This window comes from Lycorma delicatula, chromosome 7, assembly GCF_047948215.1.
Source record: "Lycorma delicatula isolate Av1 chromosome 7, ASM4794821v1, whole genome shotgun sequence".
NCBI classification, from domain to species: Eukaryota; Metazoa; Arthropoda; class Insecta; order Hemiptera; family Fulgoridae; genus Lycorma; species Lycorma delicatula.
In genome coordinates this window covers 65,295,221-65,307,842 of record NC_134461.1, presented here as the reverse complement: position 1 = coordinate 65,307,842, position 12,622 = coordinate 65,295,221, and the positions used below count along the sequence as shown (strand labels likewise).

The 12,622-nt window shown below is 26.2% G+C and overlaps 1 protein-coding gene across 1 annotated transcript in view; it reads right to left on the bottom strand.

The window, feature by feature from the left end:
* The window catches only part of dysf (neuronal PAS domain protein dysfusion), a 640,106-nt gene that overhangs the window by 141,407 nt on the left and 486,077 nt on the right, over positions 1-12,622 (bottom strand). The window lies entirely within an intron of this gene.

Below are 12,622 nucleotides of genomic sequence, written 5' to 3'. Positions count from 1 at the left end.
TTTTCCGTGTTCAAAACCATTTTTTCTTAATAAAAAACACAGATAACAAAAAATAACTGACTGTTCACAAAAACGAAATAAAAAATCATATCAGCTGATTATAAAACAACAATAGGTATTGCTGGCAACCTCTTCATCCGAAATTATTGTATTGATTTTTAAAAATAGTATTTTGCTTGGGTTTTAAAAGAAACACCCAGTACTAGCTATTCAAGGAGAAAAAAATAGACGTTAATATTCGTGGTGACATTTTCTTTTGGTAGAGACTCATATTAGATGAAATACTGAATATAACGGATTTATTTCTAGAAAAAAAAATTAATTTAGATATAAGCAAGATAAAAAAAAAAACAAAATGTAAGGAAATGCGATTATTTCCTTTTTATATTATGGATTTTTTTATACATTCACTATATAACGGATATGAAGTAAATAGCGATTTAAAAAATAGAATGAAAATATTTTGAATATTTAAAAAAAAACGACCCTATTTAAAAATATTAATTATTTATTTAATAATTTTTATTATTATTAGGCTACATAGAAGATTACTTAAAACTTTTGTAAATGTTTATAATTTATATTTGTAAACTATAAAAAGAAGTTATCTGTCCAACTAAACGTGTTTAGTAGAAATGTTAGTAGCACTGAAAGTTTCCGTTTTAATGCGATGTATATAAATTACGTTGCTTGTAGAAATAAAAACTAGACTATTAAATTTTAGAAATGTAGGAATTATAAAACATATATATTTATATACGAACTCGTTTGTTTATTAATTGAAATGTTTGAAAAGGAAATAATTGAATTAATATGTATTACTTTCTGTATTTATCATTACAGTTTTTACATTGATAAGTTTTTTTTTGTTTTTTCCTTAAGATGAGAATAATGAATGAACTAATTTCATCTTTGTATTTCATATTAACATAACAAACTTATTATTTTAGGCGATTTTAGTATTTTGTGTAATAAAATATATGCATACTCTTCTTCTGTCTTTGCCCTTTTTGGATGAAGTTGTAGTTTGGAATAAAAACATTAGGTTTTGAAGAACGTTTATGATTATTTACATCCAAAAACTGATTTCAATTCATTAAAAATTTAATTATCCTGGCCAAATTGCCCGAATCCAATTTGTAATTTATCATTGTTCTTTGTTTTTAACTGTTAAGTAGTTGTTGATATTTAGTAGTTAACTCCTAGTAATTTCGTATTAAACTAAATAAACTAAATAATAATTACGTTTTCTTTGGAGGGGTTAGATATTAATGGTTTGTTTTGGTTTCAAATTTCATAATTTACCGTTACAAAATTATTATAACAGTTTAAAATTAGGAAAGGAGTTGATCTTTTTTATTTCAGCTGTTGGCATCATCAAAACATATATTCTACACGTCTGTAATTAAATTTTCTTAATTTATTGATTAAAAAGTAATTATATTTAAGTATTTTGGCTTAAGTTAATTAAGTAATTTCAAAATGTACTAAGTAAGTTTAGGTTGAGTCGATTATTAAAAAAGATTAATCATGGTTACTTTCCACGCATCATAGCTCTACAGTTATGTTGCCAGAAGGAAAGTCTGGTAATCTGTCATAAAATAGGGTATGGAGTTTTTTGTATATCTCGACGTTTCAAGACTTAGGACCACAAAAACAAAAATAAATAAGGTTGTAATGTTCATTCGTATGTACGTACATGAGTTAGCGTAATTGAAAGCTAAATGACTTTTGCTGGAGAAACCAATATTGATGAAATTTGGTACAGTGACTCGTGTATATGTGACAATTTGTTGGTAAACTTTTTGGGTCAATACCTCTAGCGGGGGATAGATAATTTATTTCGGGTAAATTTTTTCAAAATTTTGCTAACATTACCCCGCTTAATATTAAGCTCAGTATGTACGAGCATACTTATCTTATCATTTTTAAACAAATTTTGCCCACAAAATTTTTCCCTATAAATCGAAAAAGCTATAATTTTATTTTATGCATATTTTTTAACAGAATATTCTTTTTATGTCTTCCTAAGATAGTAGTAATGTAAGTGGACCAAAGAAAAAAAAATACGTTGGTAGCAGTATTGGGGTTGGAGGACCCCAAAAATATTTGAAAATATCTATATTTTAATGTTTTTTTTTTTTTTTATTTAAACTTTTAGTAATAATGGTAGAATAAAATTTCATTATAATTTACCCCCACCCGCAATAAATAGGTATTTTTTTTATTGGTTGTACATTTTTCAATGAATTTTTTTTAACACAATAAATGTAGATAAATCAAAATTTCCTTTGGAGGGGATTTTTTTGGGTGGGGAGCAGAAGAAAGTAAAAAAATATTGTTTTTTTTTTTTAAACTCTTTTCATATACATTATTTTTCCACTGTATAAAAATAACTAATGCCAGGAAAGTATTTCAACTTGTTAGCTTTTACTTTACTTTCTGTGTGAGCAAATTATTACTGTTGAAAAGATTCTGTGCTATGATACTGTAGTTTATGCTTCCGAACAAGTATTTTTTTTCTTTAATTTTAAAACGTCAGAACAAATCAAATTTAATAAATATAACGATTTAAATAATTTTTCTACTGAACACGTTATGAAGTGAGTTACTTAAAATATCATTTATTAAATTCCGATTTGTTTATTATTTAAAAAGTTTATAGTTTTCAATTATTAATAATTATTTTATTTATTTAGTTTCTAGAACACTGAGGATATTTAATCAGTTTATATTACACATGATGTTTCACTGTATGTTACATTATATAAAAAAGATTTTAATTTAAAATCATTCGAAATTAATATGCTCATATATTTTAGTACTAGCGGCTATCCGTGGCTTCTTATACGTACTTCACGTGTAGCTTGAGTTCTTTAACGCTTGTTTGATCTTTATTTCAGCAGCTCTGGATGCTGCTTGAAGATTAGTTTGCGTTTTTTTTTGGTAGTGTACACCGACAATAAAATGGAAAACGGGTGATAAGGAGATGAAATGGTGATGACAAGCACTCACAAAAAGGTAAAAACAAAACAGTTGTGCACTATCAGCTTTGTTAACTTCGAAAATATGATTATTAATATCTTCGGAACTACGAAAGCTATCAGAACCTGACCAATTGCATTTCATAGCAAATTTTATGTGGTTTTAGACAATTACTCCAGGTAGGTCGATTTCCTCACCGTTTTCCAGAAAGTTTCGAAAAACCGCAAACCTGTGCTTTAAAATTTTGCTTAAGTGGATGGTGATAGTTTTTTTTTTAATGAAATGTAAATAACAATTTTCCTCTAGTTTGGAAGTGGTAGTGTAAAGAATTTCATCACGATATGAAAAAAAAACTTTAGATCTGTAGAAAACCTAAACGGACACACAAAGATTCTTTTTTATATAGAAAAAAATAATTGATTAAATGCTTATTTCTATTGTTCTTAATGATGCTTTTAATTTACTCTGGATAATTGAAAATTTTTTAGGTAATGTTATTTATATTTTTGATATTCCGATAGTAAACCAGCCTGAGTTTAAAGGCTTTAATAATGAGCTAATTATTTAATAAATCTCAAATAATAGTAATGTTCCTAATGGCCTAACAAGGTTAATTTATAAATTTGGACCTCTGTACACAACTTGGATTGTTTGTTGTGATTTTCTGATTTGTTTGTTATATATTATGTGACATTTGAATGAAGAATTCATAGAAAATCGAAGTCTGTCCATCCGTTCACTTTGCCTATATACGTCTTTTCCTCCTTCTTCTTTTTCTTATTCTTCATTGCCTTGTCGTCTTTTATAGAATCTCTGTAATCAACCTATTCATTGAACGCGTGAACTTGTGCTTGTAAATCAGTCGCCCTCTTGCTAGATCCACATATTCTTATAGAGGTTTTAACTCTTAGTTTTCTCCTTCTGGCTTGACCGGTAATACTGAAAAAGTTAACATTCCCACAGATGCTAACTGTTCAGTTAGATACAAACTTCTATATACTAAGCTAGTATTTAGATATACTAGGGTATATATTATAATATATCCTATCCAGTTTGTTTCATAGATTGGAAACACAAATGACTGTTTAACTGCTTTTATACTCGCTACCTATTGCATGGTTTACTATTTTACTGATACACTTATCGTTGATTTAATGTACCATATAGATGTCTTTAACCACAGTAGGTTACGTCAATCTTTGATAAAATAAACGGTTTCTTTGCATTAAGAAAATATTTATTTATCATGGAATCCTTATTAGATTTTAATTAATTAAATGGTTTTATTTATTATTATTCTTTTTTAATCAATATATCTATTTAAAAATTGATTACATGAAATCATTAAAGCAATCAATTAGATATACTGTAATTTAGGTCAACCGGTATTTACATAGATAAAATTGTAAATATATATATATATATATACACACATACGAGTAGGTTTCAAGATATTTGTAAAAAGTGAATGTAAATTTACTTATCTATCCCCGTAAGAAAATATTTCATTTTAAATTATTTATTTATAAGAAATTTGTTTTTTCAGATATTTTTATTATCCTTTTTTTTCTTATAAATTACTCTTAGATCATCTTTAAATTTTTTAATAAATATTTTTACTTACCTGACACCATTGTTCTAGAGTTATGCCGGGAAGAAGGAAAATATGTAAATCAGTCAAAAAATAATAGGGAATGGGTTTTTACATTTCTCTACGTTTCATGTCCCATAAATTCCCCCAAAAAAAAAACAAAAAAAGTGTGGCGTAAGTTTGTACATACATACGTTTGTATGTAACGTACATATGTACGTGATTTCGTGTGTTGGCATGTTTGAAGTTTAATAACGTTTTACTGGATTAACCGATATAAATGAAATTTTGTACAGAAACTTGTGGAATACGGAGTAGTCTGTTAATACAATTTTGGGGTTGGTATCTCCAGTGAGGTATTTTTTCTGGGTGTCTATTTTCTAAAAATTTTGTCAACTTAACCCCACTTTATATTAACCTCAGTACATGCGCGCATGTTTATCTTAAAATTAAAAAAATTAAATTTATCATAAAATTCCACGTTCCCCTAAAACAGAAATAAGCTGTGTTTTTATTTATTGCATATTTTTTAACCGAATTTTTTATGTCTTCTTAGGCAAAGTAGTAGTGTAAGTGGTACAAAAAACATACTTTGGAAACAATTTTGTGGATGGAAAAGACAATCAATGTTTAAAAATATTGGTTTTTTGAATGTGTTAACCTTTTTTTGATTTATATAAACTTTTAATGATAATATTATGATGAATAAAATTTAATCATAATTCACCCCGTCTCATAAAAAAGAAATCTTAGGTAACATTTATTAGTTGTATATTTTTAAAGGAATATTTTTAGTTTCTTCCATTTATACGTAGAAAAATGAAAAAAAGTTTGAATGTGATTTTGTCAGTGAGGGAGCAGAAAAAAAAATCGTTTTTTTGAATTTTTAAAAATTTGTTTGGTTTATTTAAACTTATAATGACAATTTTACATAAAATTTCATAATAAATTACCCCACTCAAAAAAAAATCTTAGGTAACTGTTTGTCTGTCAATGTTTTTTAAAATAATCACTAATTTAAAATTTATTCATTTCAAAGGTTTTTTAAAGTTGGCTTTTGGTAGTTATTATTATTTTTGTTACCTTTTTCTTTTCATTATTTTATATTCATATTTTTAATACATTTACACATTATATAAAAAAGAAAACCGCAAAGAGTAGATGGAAAATTTATCTATCTCTGCCCCTACCGAGGGCTTTGGCCACAAAAACCCAGAATTTGGATTAATACGTTGATTATTAAAATATTTTAGTATGTAACTAAAGCTTATCTAAAAAATATTATTATATTTTGAATAATGTTGTGAGATACGGAACCCACAGTAGAGATTCTGCAGCCCCTTTTGGAGATTTTTATTCCAAAATTTTATCAACAAATTGTCCCATATTCCAAATTTCATTAAAATCGGTTAATCCAATCAAAAGGAATTAATGTGTAAACATGCCAACACACATACATTTGAACATTACCGTTCCGTGATTTTTGTTTTGTTTTTAGAGTACCTGGGTCATGAAAACGTCGAGAAATGCAAAAAAATACATACTTCATTTTTTAAATGATTAACATGATTCTCGCAGCATAGTTCTAGAGTTATGGTGTCAGGAAAGTAAAAATCATTAATAATGTAAAAATTACAACATTCTTTAATCATAAAAATACTTGCCACAGTGTTATGTATTGCATAAATAACGAGAAAACTCACTCTTACAGACCCATAAACGCAGTATAAGTTCTGAATTTTCCTATGGAAGTATATATAATTTTTTTTTAATCTGTGTCAAAAGCAATTCTTTAAGAGATATATTTTGTATATCAAGAGGTATTTTGTCATAAAAATGCTAAAGTTTTTACATTTTACTATGTTGAGTAGAAAATATGTTTTCCATTTTTTTAAATTTCAAAAATGAAAATTTCGATTACAAAATTTACTTAAATAATTGTTATTTATTTTACATTCTGTAATTAAAATTGAATTTAGATTTAGCCTACATACTATTATAAAATTATTATTATATTCTGATGAGAACTATTTGGATGTGATATCTCTCCTATAAAAATATCTTATCATTGGTCCTTAATAAATGATTAATAAAAATTTACTAATCAAATATTTATTTATTATTAGATTTTTGCTTAAATTAGATTTAAAATTACAGAACAGTAACAGTTTAGAATGGTATGCATTAAATATGGGGTAATGAATTGTTTTTTTACTACATTTAAAAAAGAAAGTACACTGCGTATTAATTTTTGTATTCTTTCCTCAGGAAACAATAATCTAGAGTGATATTTTACCTAAAATTTTTGTTTTTTTAAATTATACTTTGGTAAATTTTTAGAATGTGCTAAAATGTTTTTTGTCAGAGAAGCTGAGTTTATTACAAAATCTTCTGCAGATCAGAAAAAGTATCGATTTCTAAATTTATGTTTTATTTTAAAATGTTTTACTTATTTTGTTTTAGCAAAATAGATTTAAATTTTCAATAATTTTATCGCAACTAGCCTTAGTACCTCTAACATTCCTATTAGGCGCTCATTTTTGTTTTTATCAGCGTATATGATTTGTTTTAACAAAAAAAATAATAATAATAATAGCTGGTTAATTTAATTTGATTAAAAATCTATGTAAAAGTAACATTTAAGATCTAATAATAATCGATTTGTAATATTCACATCTTTGAAAATAATACAAATTTTTTATGATAAAGGTTTTATTTAAATTTTTGTGAGGAATATAGAAGATATATATATATATATATATATATATATATATTAGGTATATAAAAGTTATACTACTTAAATATTCTCTGAAAGAATCTATTTTAATAATGCACGTACGTATAATTATAATGCTCGTGAAAAGTGTGTGTGTTGGTTCGTGTTTATTATAACACATAAACGATATACCCAAGAATTTATTGGTTAAAACAGTACTGACTACCTCCCCTTTCAGTATAATGTAATTAGAAAGAAGTGAGAGAATCTGTAAGCGAATACGCCCCAATATTCTTTTAAGTTGTTAATGCTTTAATGCTGCGAATAGTTAGGTTTTAGTGTATGTTTATTGAGACAATGCTGGTGTGGTTGCTGCGCATTTTGCTATGTGTTGATATGCTGGTTAATGAATGGTCAATTCTGATTGTTATCTAACTTTCTTCTAGTTGAGGATGCATTAATCAGTACCGCATTTACCTGTATGCTCAAGGATAACTTGCATATTTAATGTGTATATTTTAATTTTATATTATGTCCTTTAATTATATAAAATAAAAACCTTAAACACAACATCGTAGGTAATAGTTATTTGTTTCAGAAAAAAAAAAATATATTTTTAAAACTATTAAATTTTTTTAGTTTTAAAAATCAAGTAATGATTTTTTTTACTAGTATGTTAATGACTTTTTTTTTTCATACACTGTGTATATCTAAGCTTCAATATAAAATGTCATTTTTCATCCTTAACTAAATTATTTAACTTCCTTTATACATCCATAACTTAATGCAATTATTAACATTAGGAGTTGTTATAATTTATTGAATCTTAATTTAACATAAAAATTTAATTTTCTACAAATTTTTAGTTTCCTGGTATAATATCTCTAGAAGGAAAGAAAAGTACGTTAATCAGTCAAAACACAGAGTATGGATTTTTTGCATTTCTCGATGTTTCATGGCCCAGGGACCTCAAAAAATAAAAAGAAAGTAGCGGATAATGTTCGTGCGTACGTACTTATATACGTGTGTTGGTATGTTTGAAGCTTAATAACTTTTAACTAAACCGATTTTGATGAAATTTTGAACAAAGACTCATATGGGACAATTTACTGGTACACTTTTGGGGCAAAATCTCCAAAGGAGGGTTTTGGGGGGTTAAATTTCTCAAAATTTTGCAAACATAATCCCACTTCATTATTAAGCTAAGCACAGGCGTACATGCTTATCTTAACATTTAAAAAAAAATGCTCGAAAATTCCCCCTTCCCCAAAAACTGAAAACATTATATTTTTTTGAATATTTTTTGACAAAATTTATTTTTATTTACCCCTAGGTAATTGTGCAAGTGATCAAAAAAATAAAATTCTTTAAGGACAATGCTGGTGATGGGAGAGGTGATCGAAGTTTAAAATACAGATTTTTTAATTTTATACAATTTTTTACTTGTTCTTTCACTTGTATGAGAAATTTTTTAAACCAAAATATTAATTAAAAATTTTTTGTACTATGATATCGAAAAATTATACAGTATTTCATTTGTTTTCCGTACACTTAACCGCCAACTATTTATTCTCATTATACTGTAATTTTGTTCAGCTGCTGCTCAATAAATTCTACGTTTCAACGTCGAAGCAAATCTTCAAATTCTTCAACCAATATAGTACATCTTCCAAGATCACGATTATCTGTCATTTTTCTCTGAAGTATCATTTCAGATTAAGAATTTTATATTATAAATCTATATAATAATTTTTTTTCTATTAACTGTTTTTAAAATTTCTACTAATTTTTTTAATCATTAACATGTCATCATTTATCTCATTATTATTAGGTCAGGAAATCCTAATGTATTACAATATATACCACACTCCTCAAAGTCCTCTAATTTCTTTGTATCGTTCTTCCGCAATATAACACTAAACCGATATTGATAAAGACAGTTAGTTCTATTTAACATATTTATCTGTATTAACTATAAGGAATCTATATTAAGTATTAGCAATCGTGATCTGTCGTCAAAAAATCCGTGGCTCGAGAAAAACAGCCCTATTTAGTGAGTAAGCTTTAAGGTAGTAGTTGCTTATTCCACCAACAATCCTTTAGGAAAATAGGATCTTTTACTCAGAATTACAGTAACCATAAAGCATGATAAAACATTTGAATTTATCAGTTTAGGTTTGGATGCAAAAAATGTTTATTTTCTTTCGGAGACTATAGAGTAATCTTACAATAAACCAAGGTTCTTAAAGGAATATCTCATTTCTGTGATTGTATGTTTACGGAAATATTGATCTGAACTATAATTTAATTTTCTATTTATACTACATTAAAATTATTTTTCTAGTAAGAAATTTTGCGAAAAAAAAATTATTTTTAGATATCCCACAATGTCATATCAATAGCGCATACATCAATATATGTAACATAATATAAAAGTATCACAAAATAAATATAAATTTTTCTTTTTAACAATTACATCATTAAAAATAAACATAATCGATATTCATTAAATCTACGCCTAAAACAAAACCTTATATTTTTATTTCATCTCTAAGGATACTTTTATTTTATTTGAATGTTTAAATTTGGTAAATCCGATTTTTAATTAAATTTTAAAATAATTCTAGTAATTATAATAATCTTTTTTGGCTTAACCTGGTATTTTATTTTTCTAAAAATATACATAAATCAACACTGTAAGTTTTGTTATATTTTATAAAATGTAAGTACCAATAAATTCAAATAATTTTAAGAGAGTTATGGTCAAACTTTATCTTTTTAATAAGTATATATTTTCTTCTTTTTACAAAATTTTATATGTAGTTACTTGACATATTTATTATAAGTTAACAAAATAATATTTTTAAAAACTAAAGTAATAACTCTGCACCGTTGTTTTGACAGTTTGGAAAATATATGTAAAATTTATATGACATTCGAAGTGCAAATATTTAAATTATGTTTGTTTTCTTAACATATTTATGTTTTCAGTTATAGGGATAATATATTTTACATTATTTATTTATATTCTTTTGTTCATTGCTTTTAAAATATTTGTTAACAAGATTAAATATATATATTAAAAAAAATATCGAAAAGATGTATTTATAAATAAGAGTATGTCATGTACACAAAGTTTTGTTTATAACATGTACTTCCTGTTTTTGTTTCAAATAATAGATTGCAAGGTGGTACATACAGATGTATATGTATGCATGTTATATGTATGTATGTATGTAATGTTGTGGGTCTGTCTCTCGAAGTGATTTTCGCCCCCACAAACACCCGCTACGTAAAGAATTGTAAGATATACGCCCCCGCCACTGTTAACTCATTAAATTGTCTTGTCACCATTGTTTTGATGTTAACCAACTAGACTTTATCACTGAATATCGTACGAAACTATCTATTCATATACATATACAACTGTGTATTCTTACCTCATCAGTTATATTCTCTACTAAAGTCTTATATCGCTGTCAGTTACAGTTTCAGTAATTGGCTAGGGTTTGCATCACATCTTCACCCAGTTCAAGCATCGTCAAACATTAAAACTAGTATTCTAAATCTTATTCCAGTGTGTGTGTGTGTGTGTGTGTGTGTGTGTGTGTGTACGCGCGGGTATTTTAACAAATAATTAGAGAAGTGTTTAATAGTAGAAAGATAAATAAGTATATTCATCGTTTTTTGCTGTATATATATATATATATATATATATATATATATACTTTTTTTTTCAATTAAAAGAAAGCCATTCAAAGTGATTACGTTAAAAATTAAAGAGTAATCTGTAATTTACATTAAAAGAGGCAAAATAATAATTATTTTGAGGTACCACTTTTGCATTAATGTTTTTTTTTTTCAGTTAATGGTTTAAAGGTAACTAATCCATGGAAATAAAAATGTAGCAAATTCATCAGGTTGTATAAAGAAATGACAAACATCAGCTTTAATACATAAATTTAATTTATTTCGTTTATACTTTCTTTTTTGTATTTATTTTATTTGAAAAGGAATCCGGAACTGGCTTTGGCAAATCGGTATTTAACCTATGACAGACTCGTAAAAAAAGGTTCAAGCAATTGTTTAAAAAACGTTCTTTCTAAACGGGAATAATAAAGAATAAAAAAAGTTTTTTTCAAAGAAACGTTTTTTTGAAACGGGTTTTCAGCGTCTTCTTTTTATAGATCTATTTAAATAATTTCTTGAAAACAGTTTCAGACAGATCAACAGGCAAAACTACCCTTTCATTCCAGATGACACAAATACACATAGGCTTAATAATAGTTCCCTAAATCCTAAATATCTATCAAGTAGATTTATTCCCAAAAATGAATAAAAAGAGCTGCATAGATAATTTTTTTTTTGTGAACATTCATTGGGAAGAGTGATTAGATAGTATAATAAACTTGATCGTGAATTACAGGGTGATACTATAAAGATCAGTCAGGGGATAGCTTCAGGTAGCGGGCATCCATTCTATAGACAATCTCGCAGGAGTTTACGCGCAAAAATTAGCATTTCTCTTTAAATAAATTCTACGCTAAAACAAATTAAGTTTTTATTATTTTGAGCTTTTTGAATTTTTTTTGTTTGAAATTTATTTTAATAACTGTTTTGAATAACAAATTTATAAATTTTTAATTTGTCTGAAATTTATCCTAATTATGAAATATCTCTACTGTATTTCCTTCATACTCGTGTTTGGAAGCCTGCAATATATTATAGGGTTGTCCAAATCGGGTGTGATGAGATTGTCGTATCTGAGACTTTTTCGCTTGAAACGAGTGTGGCGGCGGAAAACGTTGCGTAAGGTATTTATTCTAATTATTTATTCAATGGACTTATTAAATTTATTTAACTCTTTATGCATATGTTTCCTTAACATCAAGGAACATCAGTAGGAATTTAATATTAAGCTTTACAGTTTTGATATTGCAAAAGTCTTAGTTGACCCAATTACCTGGGATGCATACATCCAAATTGTACTATTGTACACAATCAATTTTAATATGACCTTCTGTCAAGTTATGAGAAAACTTTAATTTTTTACTCACCAGAATTTTGTACTTTATTTCAATATTTTCGTTCCATGTGAAGCAATAATATTTTTATATTAGTAGTTAACGAGCTTTCTAAATTTATGGAAATTTAGATGGTTGCAATGACAACTGAAAACCTTTTGAGTAAATCTTTTTTTAAAACAAAAAAATATTTCAGTTTTTGGGAATATTTTCATACTTAATCTAATATTTTTTTAATTTATCACGTTTTACAATCTTTTAATCAAATAGATTTGTATAAAATAATGCTTCATTAATTACTTCAAA